This window comes from Oncorhynchus tshawytscha, linkage group LG25, assembly GCF_018296145.1.
Source record: "Oncorhynchus tshawytscha isolate Ot180627B linkage group LG25, Otsh_v2.0, whole genome shotgun sequence".
Taxonomy (NCBI): Eukaryota; Metazoa; Chordata; class Actinopteri; order Salmoniformes; family Salmonidae; genus Oncorhynchus; species Oncorhynchus tshawytscha.
In genome coordinates this window covers 45,591,916-45,609,538 of record NC_056453.1, presented here as the reverse complement: position 1 = coordinate 45,609,538, position 17,623 = coordinate 45,591,916, and positions in this window count along the sequence as shown.

The window sequence follows — 17,623 nt, the reverse complement described above, 5'->3', positions numbered from 1 at the left end:
TTAAAAGAAACTACAAAAGTTGAAAAACTACAAGGCTGAAAGGGCATTCACTTCCTGGTTACTTTCACAGCGTTTTGTTAGCTTCAGGTAAAAATCTAAATAAAATAAAATCAAATCCAATTTTATTTGTCACGTACACATGGTTAGCAGATGTTAATGCGAGTGTAGCGAAATGCTTGTGCTTCTAGTTCCGACAATGCAGTAATAATCCAACAAGTAATCTAACTAACAATTCCAAAACTACTGTCTTATACACAGTGTAAGGGGATAAAGAATATGTACATAAAGATATATGAATGAGTGGTGGTACAGAGCACCCTTGTGGGGCCCCAGTGTTGAGGATCAGCGGGGTGGAGATGTTGTTGCCTACCCTCACCACCTGGGGGCGGCCCGTCAGGAAGTCCAGTACCCAGTTGCACAGGGCGGGGTCGAGACCCAGGGTCTCGAGCTTGATGACGAGCTTGGAGGGTACTATGGTGTTGAATGCCGAGCTGTAGTCGATGAACAGCATTCTCACATAGGTATTCCTCTTGTCCAGATGGGTTAGGGCAGTGTGCAGTGTGGTTGAGATTGCATCGTCTGTGGACCTATTTGGGCGGTAAGCAAATTGGAGTGGGTCTAGGGTGTCAGGTAGGGTGGAGGTGATATGGTCCTTGACTAGTCTCTCAAAGCACTTCATGATGACGGAAGTGAGTGCTACGGGGCGGTAGTCGTTTAGCTTAGTTACCTTAGCTTTCTTGGGAACAGGAACAATGGTGGCCCTCTTGAAGCATGTGGGAACAGCAGACTGGTATAGGGATTGATTGAATATGTCCGTGAACACACCGGCCAGCTGGTCTGCGCATGCTCTGAGGGCGCGGCTGGGGATGCCGTCTGGGCCTGCAACCTTGCGAGGGTTAACACGTTTAAATGTTTTACTCACCTCGGCTGCAGTGAAGGAGAGTCCGCATGTTTTCGTTGCAGGCCGTGTCAGTGGCACTGTATTGTCCTCAAAGCGGGCAAAAAAGTTATTTAGTCTGCCTGGGAGCAAGACATCCTGGTCCGTGACTGGGCTGGTTTTCTTCTTGTAGTCTTCTTCGTGATTGACTGTAGACCCTGCCACATACCTCTTGTGTCTGAGCCGTTGAATTGAGATTCTACTTTGTCTCTATACTGACGCTTAGCTTGTTTGATAGCCTTGCGGAGGGAATAGCTGCACTGTTTGTATTCGGTCATGTTACCAGTCACCTTGCCCTGATTAAAAGCAGTGGTATGGTGAAGACAGAAGAGGAGACGCCAGGCGTTATTCCACACCTGAACCAGGGCCCGGCCTAAGGCTGGTCTGCCCCCTACTGGGCATCAGAGGATGGTGCAGAATAACTTCTTCTCCCTAAAGGGGTTCTCCGAGGCGGGCACGGGCACGATGAGGGGGTCGTCACGTATGTGGCCGTCACAATACACCATCATGCTGCTTTGGAGACCTGGGAGACAGGAACAGGGGAGAAAGACAGGTTTGATTAGGTAGGATAAGAGGAGAAGAGAGGGGAGGAGGAGAAGAGAGGGGAGGGGAGGAGGAGGAGGTGAGGGGAGAAGGGTCCCATGCTGTCTCCAGTGCATTCAGAAAGTATTCAGACCCCTTGACTTGGATAACATTTTGTTGCATTACAGCATTCTAAAATGTATTAAACTTTAATTTGTCCTCATCAATATACACACAACACCCCATAATGACACAAAAAAACAGGTTTATTTGACATTTTTGCAAATGTAATATCGCATTTCAATAAGTATTCAGACCATTTACTCAGTACTTTGTTGAAGCACCTTTGGCAGCGATTACAGCCTCAAGTCTTCTTGGGTATGACGCTACAAGCCTGGCACACCTGTATTTGGGGAGTTTATCCCATTCTTCTCTGCAGATCCTCAAGTTCTGTCAGGTTGGATGGGGAGCGTCGCTGTACAGCCATTTTCAGGTCTCTCCAGAGATGTTCGATCGGGTTCAAGTCCGGGCTCTGGCTGAGCCACTCAAAGACATTCAGAGAGTTGTCCCGAAGCCACTCCTGCGTTGTCTTGGCTGTATGCTTAGGGTTATTGTCCTGTTGGAAGGTGAACCTTTGCCCCAGTCTGAGGTCCTGAGCACTATGGAGCTGGTTTTCATCAAGGATCTCTCTGTACTTTGCCTCAATCCTGACTACTCTCCCAGTCCCTGCCACTGAAAATCATCCCCACAGCATGATGCTGCCACAACCATGCTTCACCGTAGGGATGGTGCCAGATTTCCTCCAGATGTGACGCTTTGTACATCATTGTATGATTTTTATGTAATTAATTAGCATTTTATTGCATGTTTATCTGTAATTACAGGAGAGCCTCGTGATGGAGGGTTCCAGACTATCTGTAATTACAGTCGAGCCTTGTGAGGAGAGGAGGGTTCCAGACTGTCTATCTGTAATTACAGTAGAGGCTCATGATGGAGGGTTCCAGACTATCTGTAATTACAGTCGAGCCTTGTGAGGAGAGGAGGGTTCCAGACTGTCTATCTGTAATTACAGTAGAGGCTCATGATGGAGGGTTCCAGACTATCTGTAATTACAGTCGAGCCTTGTGAGGAGAGGAGGGTTCCAGACTGTCTATCTGTAATTACAGTAGAGGCTCATGATGGAGGGTTCCAGACTATCTGTAATTACAGTAGAACCTTTTGATGGAGGGGAGGATAGAAGAGCGAAGGAGAGCTCTGCTCATTAGCACAGATCAAATCAAATCAAATCAAAACATTCTTCTGTGTGATGAGGCAATTAATGAGACCAGTGATCCCTCAATAAGATGCACAGAGACTGAATATGCTGTGTAGAGGGAAGTCAGGAACCAATATACTCAGTCAGGAAAGCTAAGGCTAGCTTTTTCAAACAGAAATTTGCATTCTGTAGCACCAATTACAAAATGTTTTGGGACACTGTAAAGTCCATGGAGAATAAGAGCACCTCCTCCCAGCTGCCCACTGTACTGAGGCTAGGAAACACCTTCCGAGCTGGTCACGGGTGCACCTCAGCCATGCTCAAGGTCCTAAACGATATCATAACCGCCATCGATAAAAGACAGTACTGTGCAGCCGTCTTCATCGACCTGGCCAAGGCTTTCGACTCTGTCAATCATCGCATTCTTATCGGCAGACTCAATAGCCTTGGATTCTCAAATGATTGCCCCGCCTTATCTCAGCTCACTGGTCACCATAGCAGCACCCACCCGTAGCACACGTTCCAGCAGGTATATTTCACTGGTCATTCCCAAAGTCAACACCTCCTTTGGTCGCCTTTCCTTCCAGTTTTCTGCTGCCAATGACTGCAAAAGTTACTGAAGCTGGAGTCTTATATCTCCCTCTCTAACTTGAAGCATCAGCTGTAAGAGCAGCTTACCGATCACTGCACCTGTACACAGCCCATCTGTAAATAGCACACTCAACTACCTCATCCCATACTGTTATTTTCTTAATTTCCTTGTTCCTTTGCACCCCAGTATCTCTACTTGCACATCATCATTTGCACATCTATCACTCCAGTGTTAATGCTAAATGTATTATTGACAAACAACATGTTTGTTTATTTGTAACTCTGTGTTGTTGTCTTTGTCACACTGCTTTGCTTTATCTTGGTCAGGTCACAGTTGTAAATGAGAACTTGTTCTCAACACCTGGTTAAATAAAGGTGAAATAAAAAAAGAATAAAACAGAGATCTGTGATCCCAACTGCTTCTCTCTCTCTCTCTCTCCTTTTACAGACACACCATCCCACCATCTGGGAGGGGAGTATTTCTCCACTGAGAAATATTGGGAGTCATCAAGGCAAAGCGTGGCTACTTTGAAGAATCTCAAATATAAAATGTATGTTTATTTTTTTGGTTACTACATGATTCCATGTGTTTTTTCATAGTTTTGATGTCTTCACTATTATTCCACAATGTAGACAATAGTAAAAATAAAGAAAAACCCTTGAATGGGTAGGTGTACAAAAATAAAGAGAGAGCACTCCCTTAGATCCTGTTCCAACTGAATAACTTGTTGAATCTATAAACCTAGATTTATCTCCCCATGGTCAATTTTATGAGCAGCCACTTTTTGAATGAAAGTCAAGCTCTGCTTTGAACAATTATCATCCATTAAATAATCTAAATACGCCCCAAAAAATAGGTTTCCATATATAAATACACTGGCACAGACCTAAGACATCATGGCACTATGCTGATCTGTTATCATCAACATTATTCTACTGGTCAATCTGGCACTCACCTGGTATATGTCCCAAATGACACCCCATTCCCTATATAGTGGACTACATAATGACACCCTATTCCCTATAAGTGGACTACATAATGACACCCTATTCCCTATATAGTGGGCATACATAATGACACCCATGGGCCCTGGTCAAAAGTAGTGCACTATCAAGGGAATAGGGTGTCATTATGTAGTCCACTATATAGGGAATAGGGTGTCATTATGTAGTGCAGTATATAGGGAATAGGGTGTCATTATGTAGTACACTATCAAGGGAATAGGGTGCCATTTGGGATGAATTTCACCAAACCTGGAGGATCACTCTGATCTAACACACACACAGACACACACACACAGACACACACACACACACACACAGATGCACATGCACACGCACACACACACACACACACACACACACACACACACACACACACACACACACACACACACACACACACACACACACACACACACACACACACACACACACACACACACACACACACACAGACACACACACACACACCCCTACAGTACCGTACCTTTATCCTGTCCATACAAGACTCCATCTTGAGTTGTTCCACAGCTTTCCTGGCGTGGGAGATGCTGTTGTTGTTGACCACACTGTCCTTCATGACGATGACCTGGCAGTACAAAGACACATGGAGTCAAGAGGCTGGGTGAGTGCTGTTGGCGACGTCGTCCTTCATGATGATGATCTAGGGGTTGAGTAGAAGAAATCTAGAAAGAAAGAAATATGACTGATGAAGCCAGAACCAGAAGGTTATATTGTCTTAAGAGTTGAGTATCTTTTCATCTGCAGTTGAAGAAGCACAAACAAGACATGGAGCGAAGAGGTCTGACGAACATCTCTACATCAACCATGAGGGGCATGACAACCATCTCTACATCAGCCGTGAGGGGCATGACAACCATCTCTCTACATCAGCCCTGAGGGGCATTCCAAACTGTACATCAGCCCGGAGGGGCATTCCAACCATCTCTACATCAGTCCTGAGGGGCATTCCAATCATCTCTACATCAGCCCTGATGGGCATTCCAACCACCTCTACATCAGCCCTGAGGGGCATTCCAACTTCCTCTACATCAGCCCTGAGGGGCACTCCAACTTCCTCTACATCAGCCCTGAGGGGCACTCCAACCACCTCTACATCAGCCCTGAGGGGCACTCCAACCACCTCTACATCAGCCCTGAGGGGCACTCCAACCACCTCTACATCAGCCCTGAGGGGCATTCCAAACACCTCTACATCAGCCCTGAGGGGCACCCCAACCACCTCTAAATCAGACTTGAGGGTCATTCCAACCACCTCTACATCAGCCCTGAGGGGCACTCCAACCACTTCTACATCAGCCCTGAGGGGCACTCCAACCACCTCTACATCAGCCCTGAGGGGCACTCCAACCACCTCTACATCAGCCCTGAGGGGCACTCCAACCACCTCAACATCAGCCCTGAGGGGCATTACATCCTCTACATCAGCCCTGAGGGGCATTACAACCTCGACATCACAGTCTAACCCTAACACCACAGTCTAACCCAGTCCAACCATAACTCCACAGTCTAACCCTAACACCACAGTCTAACACAGTCTAACCCTAACACCACAGTCTAACCCTAACTCCATAGTCTAACCCAGTCAAACCCTAACATCACAGTCTAACCCAGTCTAACCCTAACATCACAGTCTAACCCTAACACCACAGTCTAACCCAGTCTAACCCTAAATCCACAGTCTAACCCAAACACCACAGTCTAACCCAAACGCCACAGTCTAACCCAGTCTAACCCTAACACCACAGTGTAACCCAGTCTAACCCTAACTCCATAGTCTAACCCAGTCTAACCCTGACACCAGTCTTACCCAGTCTAACCCTAAATCCACAGTCTAACCCAGTCTAACCCTAACAACAGTCTAACCCTAGCGCTACAGTCTAAACCAGTCTAACCCTAATGCCCCAGTCTAACCCTAACACCACAGTCTAACCCAGTCTAACACTAACACCACAGTCAAACCCAGTCTAACCCTAGCACCACAGTCTAACCCAGTCTAACCCTAACTCCACAGTCTAACCCAGTCTAAACCTAACTCCACAGTCTAACCCAGTCTAACCCTAACACCACAGTGTAACCCAGTCTAACCCTAACTCCATAGTCTAACCCAGTCTAACCCTGACACCAGTCTTACCCAGTCTAACCCTAAATCCACAGTCTAACCCAGTCTAACTCTAACAACAGTCTAACCCTAGCGCCACAGTCTAAACCAGTCTAACCCTAATGCCCCAGTCTAACCCTAACACCACAGTCTAACCCAGTCTAACACTAACACCACAGTCTAACACTAACAACAGTCTAACCCTAATGCCCCATTCTAACCCTAACACCACAGTCTAACCCAGTCTAACACTAACACCACAGTCTAACCCAGTCTAACACTAACACCACAGTCTAACCCAGTCTAACCCTAACACCACAGTCTAACCCAGTCTAACCCTAACTCCACAGTCTAACCCAGTCTAACCCTAACGCCACAGTCTAACCCAGTCTAACCCTAACTTCACAGTCTAACCCTAACACCACAGTCTAACCCAGTCTAACCCTAACTCCATAGTCTAACCCAGTCTAACCCTAACTCCATAGTCTAACCCAGTCTAACCCTAACACCACAGTCTAACCCAGTCTAACCCTAACTCCATAGTCTAACCCAGTCTAACCCTAACTCCACAGTCTAACCCAGTCTAACCCTAACTCCACAGTCTAACCCTAACTCCACAGTCTAACCCAGTCTAAGCCTAACCCAGTCTAACCCTAACACCATAGTCTAACCCAGTCTAACCCTAACTCCATAGTCTAACCCAGTCTAACCCTAACTCCACAGTCTAACCCAGTCTAACCCTACCACCACAGTCTAACCCAGTCTAACCCTGACAACAGTCTAACCCTAGCGCCACAGTCTAAACCAGTCTAACCCTAATGGCCCAGTCTAACCCTAACACCACAGTCTAACCCAGTCTAACCCTAACACCAGTCTAACCCAGTCTAACCCTAACACCACAGTCTAACCCAGTCTAACCCTAACTCCACAGTCTAACCCAGTCTAACCCTAACGCCACAGTCTAACCCAGTCTAACCCTAACTCCACAGTCTAACCCAGTCTAACCCTAACGCCACAGTCTAACCCAGTCTATCCCTAACACCACAGTCTAACCCAGTCTAACCTTAACACCTCAGTCTAACACCACAGTCTAACCTTAACACCACAGTCTAACCCAGTCTAACCCTAACACCACAGTCTAACCCAGTCTAACCCTAACACCACAGTCTAACCCAGTCTAACCCTAACACCACAGTCTAACCCAGTCTAACCCTAACTAACCCTAACACCACAGTCTAACCCTGTCTAACCCTAACATCACAGTCTAACCCTAACTCCACAGTCGAACCCAGTCTAACCCTAACACCACAGTCTAACCCTGTCTAACCCTAACACCACAGTCTAACCCAGTCTAACTCTAACGCCACAGTCTAACCCATTCTAACCCTAACTTCACAGTCTAACCCTAACACCACAGTCTAACCCAGTCTAACCCTAACTCCATAGTCTAACCCAGTCTAACCCTAACTCCATAGTCTAACCCAGTCTAACCCTAACACCACAGTCTAACCCAGTCTAACCCTAACTCCATAGTCTAACCCAGTCTAAACCTAACACCACAGTCTAACCCAGTCTAACCCTAACACCACAGTCTAACCCAGTCTAACCCTAACTCCATAGTCTAACCCAGTCTAACCCTGACACCAGTCTTACCCAGTCTAACCCTAAATCCACAGTCTAACCCAGTCTAACCCTAACAACAATCTAACCCTAGCGCCACAGTCTAAACCAGTCTAACCCTAATGCCCCAGTCTAACCCTAACACCACAGTCTAACCCAGTCTAACACTAACACCAGTCTAACCCAGTCTAACCCTAACACCACAGTCTAACCCAGTCTAACCCTAACTCCACAGTCTAACCCAGTCTAACCCTAACACCACAGTGTAACCCAGTCTAACCCTAATGCCCCAGTCTAACCCTAACACCACAGTCTAACCCAGTCTAACACTAAAACCACAGTCTAACCCAGTCTAACACTAACACCACAGTCTAACCCAGTCTAACCCTAACACCACAGTCTAACCCAGTCTAACCCTAACTCCACAGTCTAACCCTAATACCACAGTCTAACCCTAACTCCATAGTCTAACCCAGTCCAACCATAACTCCACAGTCTAACCCTAACACCACAGTCTAACACAGTCTAACACTAACACCACAGTCTAACCCTAACTCCACAGTCTAAAACAGTCTAACCCTAACACCACAGTCTAACCCAGTCTAACCCTAACACCACAGTCTAAAACAGTCTAACCCTAACACCACAGTCTAACCCAGTCTAACCCTAACGCCACAGTCTAACCCAGTCTAACCCTAACACCAGTCTAACCCAGTCTAACCCTAACACCACAGTCTAACCCTAACACCAAAGTCTAACCCAGTCTAACCCTAACACCAGTCTAACCCAGTCTACCCCTAACACAGCAGTCTAACCCAGTCCAACCCTAACACCAGTCAAACCCAGGCTAACCCTAACGTCACAGTCTAACCCAGTCTAACCCTAATTCCACAGTCTAACCCAGTCTAACCCTAACTCCAGTCTAACCCTGTCTAACCCTAACATCACAGTCTAACCCTAACTCCACAGTCTAACCCAGTCTAACCCTAACACCACAGTCTAACCCAGTCTAACCCTAACACCACAGTCTAACCCAGTCTAACCCTAACTCCACAGTCTAACCCAGTCTAACCCTAACACCACAGTCTAACCCAGTCTAACCCTAACACCACAGTCTAACCCAGTCTAACCCTAACACCACAGTCTAACCCAGTCTAACCCTAACTAACCCTAACACCACAGTCTAACCCTGTCTAACCCTAACGCCACAGTCTAACCTAGTCTAACCCTAACTCCAGTCTAACCCAGTCTAACCCTAACTAACCCTAACACCACAGACTAACCCTGTCTAACCCTAACATCACAGTCTAACACTAACTCCACAGTCTAACCCAGTCTAACCCTAACACCACAGTCTAACCCAGTCTAACCCTAACGCCACAGTCTAACCCAGTCTAACCCTAACTCCACAGTCTAACCCAGTCTAACCCTAACTCCAGTCTAACCCAGTCTAACCCTAACACCACAGTCTAACCCTAACTCCACAGTCTAACCCAGTCTAACCCTAACACCACAGTCTAACCCAGTCTAACCCTAACACCACAGTCTAACCCAGTCTAATCCTAACACCACAGTCTAACCCAGTCTAACCCTAACTCCACAGTCTAACCCAGTCTAACCCTAACGCCACAGTCTAAACCTAACGCCCCAGTCTAACCCAGTCTAACCCTAACACCAGTCTAACCCAGTCTAACCCTAACACCACAGTCTAACCCTAACACCAACGTCTAACCCAGTCTAACCCTAACACCAGTCTAACCCAGTCTACCCCTAACACAGCAGTCTAACCCAGTCCAACCCTAACACCAGTCAAACCCAGGCTAATCCTAACGCCACAGTCTAACCCAGTCTAACCCTAATTCCACAGTCTAACCCTGTCTAACCCTAACGCCACAGTCTAACCTAGTCTAACCCTAACTCCAGTCTAACCCAGTCTAACCCTAACTAACCCTAACACCACAGTCTAACCCTGTCTAACCCTAACGCCACAGTCTAACCTAGTCTAACCCTAACTCCAGTCTAACCCAGTCTAACCCTAACTAACCCTAACACCACAGTCTAACCCTGTCTAACCCTAACATCACAGTCTAACACTAACTCCACAGTCTAACCCAGTCTAACCCTAACACCACAGTCTAACCCAGTCTAACCCTAACGCCACAGTCTAACCCAGTCTAACCCTAACTCCACAGTCTAACCCAGTCTAACCCTAACTCCAGTCTAACCCAGTCTAACCCTAACACCACAGTCTAACCCTAACTCCACAGTCTAACCCAGTCTAACCCTAACACCACAGTCTAACCCAGTCTAACCCTAACACCACAGTCTAACCCAGTCTACAGTCTAACCCAGTCTAACCCTAACTCCACAGTCTAACCCAGTCTAACCCTAACGCCACAGTCTAACCCTAACGCCCCAGTCTAACCCAGTCTAACCCTAACACCAGTCTAACCCAGTCTAACCCTAACACCACAGTCTAACCCTAACACCAAAGTCTAACCCAGTCTAACCCTAACACCAGTCTAACCCAGTCTACCCCTAACACAGCAGTCTAACCCAGTCCAACCCTAACACCAGTCAAACCCAGGCTAACCCTAACGCCACAGTCTAACCCAGTCTAACCCTAATTCCACAGTCTAACCCAGTCTAACCCTAACTCCAGTCTAACCCTGTCTAACCCTAACATCACAGTCTAACCCTAACTCCACAGTCTAACCCAGTCTAACCCTAACACCACAGTCTAACCCAGTCTAACCCTAACACCACAGTCTAACCCAGTCTAACCCTAACGCCACAGTCTAAACCTAACTCCACAGTCTAACCCAGTCTAACCCTAACACCACAGTCTAACCCAGTCTAACCCTAACTAACCCTAACACCACAGTCTAACCCTGTCTAACCCTAATGCCACAGTCTAACCTAGTCTAACCCTAACTCCAGTCTAACCCTGTCTAACCCTAACATCACAGTCTAACCCTAACTCCACAGTCTAACCCAGTCTAACCCTAACACCACAGTCTAACCCAGTCTAACCCTAACACCACAGTCTAACCCTAACACCAAAGTCTAACCCAGTCTAACCCTAACACCAGTCTAACCCAGTCTACCCCTAACACAGCAGTCTAACCCAGTCCAACCCTAACACCAGTCAAACCCAGGCTAACCCTAACGCCACAGTCTAACCCAGTCTAACCCTAATTCCACAGTCTAACCCAGTCTAACCCTAACTCCAGTCTAACCCTGTCTAACCCTAACATCACAGTCTAACCCTAACTCCACAGTCTAAACCAGTCTAACCCTAACACCACAGTCTAACCCAGTCTAACCCTAACACCACAGTCTAACCCAGTCTAACCCTAACGCCACAGTCTAAACCTAACTCCACAGTCTAACCCAGTCTAACCCTAACTCCATAGTCTAACCCAGTCTAACCCTGACACCAGTCTTACCCAGTCTAACCCTAAATCCACAGTCTAACCCAGTCTAACCCTAACAACAATCTAACCCTAGCGCCACAGTCTAAACCAGTCTAACCCTAATGCCCCAGTCTAACCCTAACACCACAGTCTAACCCAGTCTAACACTAACACCAGTCTAACCCAGTCTAACCCTAACACCACAGTCTAACCCAGTCTAACCCTAACTCCACAGTCTAACCCAGTCTAACCCTAACACCACAGTGTAACCCAGTCTAACCCTAATGCCCCAGTCTAACCCTAACACCACAGTCTAACCCAGTCTAACACTAAAACCACAGTCTAACCCAGTCTAACACTAACACCACAGTCTAACCCAGTCTAACCCTAACACCACAGTCTAACCCAGTCTAACCCTAACTCCACAGTCTAACCCTAATACCACAGTCTAACCCTAACTCCATAGTCTAACCCAGTCCAACCATAACTCCACAGTCTAACCCTAACACCACAGTCTAACACAGTCTAACACTAACACCACAGTCTAACCCTAACTCCACAGTCTAAAACAGTCTAACCCTAACACCACAGTCTAACCCAGTCTAACCCTAACACCACAGTCTAAAACAGTCTAACCCTAACACCACAGTCTAACCCAGTCTAACCCTAACGCCACAGTCTAACCCAGTCTAACCCTAACACCAGTCTAACCCAGTCTAACCCTAACACCACAGTCTAACCCTAACACCAAAGTCTAACCCAGTCTAACCCTAACACCAGTCTAACCCAGTCTACCCCTAACACAGCAGTCTAACCCAGTCCAACCCTAACACCAGTCAAACCCAGGCTAACCCTAACGTCACAGTCTAACCCAGTCTAACCCTAATTCCACAGTCTAACCCAGTCTAACCCTAACATCACAGTCTAACCCTAACTCCACAGTCTAACCCAGTCTAACCCTAACACCACAGTCTAACCCAGTCTAACCCTAACACCACAGTCTAACCCAGTCTAACCCTAACTCCACAGTCTAACCCAGTCTAACCCTAACACCACAGTCTAACCCAGTCTAACCCTAACACCACAGTCTAACCCAGTCTAACCCTAACACCACAGTCTAACCCAGTCTAACCCTAACTAACCCTAACACCACAGTCTAACCCTGTCTAACCCTAACGCCACAGTCTAACCTAGTCTAACCCTAACTCCAGTCTAACCCAGTCTAACCCTAACTAGCCCTAACACCACAGACTAACCCTGTCTAACCCTAACATCACAGTCTAACACTAACTCCACAGTCTAACCCAGTCTAACCCTAACACCACAGTCTAACCAGTCTAACCCTAACGCCACAGTCTAACCCAGTCTAACCCTAACTCCACAGTCTAACCCAGTCTAACCCTAACTCCAGTCTAACCCAGTCTAACCCTAACACCACAGTCTAACCCTAACTCCACAGTCTAACCCAGTCTAACCCTAACACCACAGTCTAACCCAGTCTAACCCTAACACCACAGTCTAACCCAGTCTAATCCTAACACCACAGTCTAACCCAGTCTAACCCTAACTCCACAGTCTAACCCAGTCTAACCCTAACGCCACAGTCTAACCCTAACGCCCCAGTCTAACCCAGTCTAACCCTAACACCAGTCTAACCCAGTCTAACCCTAACACCACAATCTAACCCTAACACCAAAGTCTAACCCAGTCTAACCCTAACACCAGTCTAACCCAGTCTACCCCTAACACAGCAGTCTAACCCAGTCCAACCCTAACACCAGTCAAACCCAGGCTAATCCTAACGCCACAGTCTAACCCAGTCTAACCCTAATTCCACAGTCTAACCCTGTCTAACCCTAACGCCACAGTCTAACCTAGTCTAACCCTAACTCCAGTCTAACCCAGTCTAACCCTAACTAACCCTAACACCACAGTCTAACCCTGTCTAACCCTAACGCCACAGTCTAACCTAGTCTAACCCTAACTCCAGTCTAACCCAGTCTAACCCTAACTAACCCTAACACCACAGTCTAACCCTGTCTAACCCTAACATCACAGTCTAACACTAACTCCACAGTCTAACCCAGTCTAACCCTAACACCACAGTCTAACCCAGTCTAACCCTAACGCCACAGTCTAACCCAGTCTAACCCTAACTCCACAGTCTAACCCAGTCTAACCCTAACTCCAGTCTAACCCAGTCTAACCCTAACACCACAGTCTAACCCTAACTCCACAGTCTAACCCAGTCTAACCCTAACACCACAGTCTAACCCAGTCTAACCCTAACACCACAGTCTAACCCAGTCTACAGTCTAACCCAGTCTAACCCTAACTCCACAGTCTAACCCAGTCTAACCCTAACGCCACAGTCTAACCCTAACGCCCCAGTCTAACCCAGTCTAACCCTAACACCAGTCTAACCCAGTCTAACCCTAACACCACAGTCTAACCCTAACACCAAAGTCTAACCCAGTCTAACCCTAACACCAGTCTAACCCAGTCTACCCCTAACACAGCAGTCTAACCCAGTCCAACCCTAACACCAGTCAAACCCAGGCTAACCCTAACGCCACAGTCTAACCCAGTCTAACCCTAATTCCACAGTCTAACCCAGTCTAACCCTAACTCCAGTCTAACCCTGTCTAACCCTAACATCACAGTCTAACCCTAACTCCACAGTCTAACCCAGTCTAACCCTAACACCACAGTCTAACCCAGTCTAACCCTAACACCACAGTCTAACCCAGTCTAACCCTAACGCCACAGTCTAAACCTAACTCCACAGTCTAACCCAGTCTAACCCTAACACCACAGTCTAACCCAGTCTAACCCTAACTAACCCTAACACCACAGTCTAACCCTGTCTAACCCTAATGCCACAGTCTAACCTAGTCTAACCCTAACTCCAGTCTAACCCAGTCTAACCCTAACTCCACAGTCTAACCCTAATACCACAGTCTAATCCTAACTCCATAGTCTAACCCAGTCCAACCATAACTCCACAGTCTAACCCTAACTCCACAGTCTAAAACAGACTAACCCTAACACCACAGTCTAACCCAGTCTAACCCTAACACCACAGTCTAAAACAGTCTAACCCTAACACCACAGTCTAACCCAGTCTAACCCTAACGCCACAGTCTAACCCAGTCTAACCCTAACACCACAGTCTAACCCAGTCTAACCCTACCACCACAGTCTAACCCAGTCCAACCCTAACTCCATAGTCTAACCCTAACATCACAGTCTAACCCTAACGCCACAGTCTAACCTAGTCTAACCCTAACTCCAGTCTAACCCTAACTCCACAGTCTAACCCTAATACCACAGTCTAACCCTAACTCCACAGTCTAACCCAGTCCAACCATAACTCCACAGTCTAACCCTAACACCACAGTCTAACACAGTCTAACACTAACATCACAGTCTAACCCTAACCCTCCACAGTCTAAAACAGTCTAACCCTAACGCCACAGTCTAACCCAGTGTAACCCTAACACCACAGTCTAACCCTAACTCCACAGTCTAAAACAGTCTAACCCTAACACCACAGTCTAACCCAGTCTAACCCTAAACCCTAACACCCAGTCTAACCCAGTCTAACCCTAACACCACAGTCTAACCCAGTCTAACCCTAACTCCATAGTCTAACCCAGTCTAACCCTAACCACAGTCTAACTCCACAGTCTAACCCAGTCTAACCCTAACTCCACAGTCTAACCCTAACTCCAACCCTAACCACAGTCTAAACCTAACCCAGTCTAACCCTAACACAATAATCTAACCCAGTCTAACCCTAACTCCATAGTCTAACCCAGTCTGACCCTAACACCACAGTCTAACCCAGTCTAACCCTAACACCACAGTCTAACCCAGTCTAACCCTAACTCCACCAGTCTAACCCAGTCTAACCCTAGCGCCACAGTCTGAACCAGACTAACCCTAATACCCCAGTCTAACCCAGTCTAACCCTTACACCACAGTCTAACCCTAACGCCCCAGTCTAACCCTAACACAACAGTCTAACCCAGGCTAACCCTAACTCCACAGTCTAACCCAGTCTAACCCTAACGCCACAGTCTAACCCTAACACAACAGTCTAACCCAGGCTAACCCTAACTCCACAGTCTAACCCAGTCTAACCCTAACGCCACAGTCTAACCCTAACTCCACAGTCTAACCCAGTCTAACCCTAACACCACAGTCTAACCCAGTCTAACCCTAACTAACCCTAACACCACAGTCTAACCCTGTCTAACCCTAACGCCACAGTCTAACCTAGTCTAACTCTAACTCCATAGTCTAACCCAGTCTAACCCATAACTCCACAGTCTAACCCTAACACCACAGTCTAAAACAGTCTAACCCTAACGCCACAGTCTAACCCAGTGTAACCCTAACACCACAGTCTAACCCTAACTCCACAGTCTAAAACAGTCTAACCCTAACACCACAGTCTAACCCAGTCTAACCCTAACACCACAGTCTAAAACAGTCTAACCCTAACACCACAGTCTAACCCAGTCTAACCCTAACGCCACAGTCTAACCCAGTCTAACCCTAACACCACAGTCTAACCCAGTCTAACCCTACCACCACAGTCTAACCCAGTCCAACCCTAACTCCATAGTCTAACCCTAAGATCACAGTCTAACCCTAACTCCACAGTCTAACCCAGTCTAAACCTAACTCCACAGTCTAACCCAGTCTAACCCTAACACCACAGTGTAACCCAGTCTAACCCTAACTCCATAGTCTAACCCAGTCTAACCCTGACACCAGTCTTACCCAGTCTAACCCTAAATCCACAGTCTAACCCAGTCTAACCCTAGTGCCACAGTCTAAACCAGTCTAACCCTAATGCCCCAGTCTAACCCTAACACCACAGTCTAACCCAGTCTAACACTAACACCAAAGTCTAACCCAGTCTAACACTAACACCACAGTCTAACCCAGTCTAACCCTAACACCACAGTCTAACCCAGTCTAACCCTAACACCACAGTCTAACCCAGTCTAACCCTAACTCCATAGTCTAACCCAGTCTAACCCTAACTCCATAGTCTAACCCAGTCTAACCCTAACTCCACAGTCTAACCCAGTCTAACCCTAACTCCACAGTCTAACCCTAACTCCACAGTCTAACCCAGTCTAAACCTAACCCAGTCTAACTCTAACACCATAATCTAACCCAGTCTAACCCTAACTCCATAGTCTAACCCAGTCTGACCCTAACACCACAGTCTAACCCAGTCTAACCCTAACACCACAGTCTAACCCAGTCTAACCCTAACTCCATAGTCTAACCCAGTCTAACCCTAACACCACAATCTAACCCAGTCTAACCATAACTCCACAGTCTAACCCAGGCTAATCCTAACACCACAGTCTAACGCTGTCTAACCCTAACATCACAGTCTAACCCTAACTCCACAGTCTAACCCAGTCTAACCCTAACACCACAGTCTAACCCTGTCTAACCCTAACACCACAGTCTAACCCAGTCTAACCCTAACTCCACAGTCTAACCCAGTCTAACCCTAACTCCACAGTCTAACCCTAACTCCACAGTCTAACCCAGTCTAACCCTAACTCCATAGTCTAACCCAGTCTAACCCTAACTCCACAGTCTAACCCAAACTCCACAGTCTAACCCAGTCTAACCCTACCACCACAGTCTAACCCAGTCTAACCCTGACAACAGTCTAACCCTAGCGCCACAGTCTAAACCAGTCTAACCCTAATGCCCCAGTCTAACCCTAACACCACAGTCTAACCCAGTCTAACCCTAACACCAGTCTAACCCTAACACCACAGTCTAACCCAGTCTAACCCTAACACCACAGTCTAACCCAGTCTAACCCTACCACCACAGTCTAACCCAGTCTAACCCTGACAACAGTCTAACCCTAGCGCCACAGTCTAAACCAGTCTAACCCTAATGCCCCAGTCTAACCCAGTCTAACCCTTACACCACAGTCTAACCCTAACGCCCCAGTCTAACCCAGTCTTACCCAGTCTAACCCTAACACAACAGTCTAACCCAGGCTAACCCTAACTCCACAGTCTAACCCAGTCTAACCCTAACACCACAGTCTAACCCAATCTCACCCTAACACAACAGACTAACCCAGGCTAACCCTAACTCCACAGTCT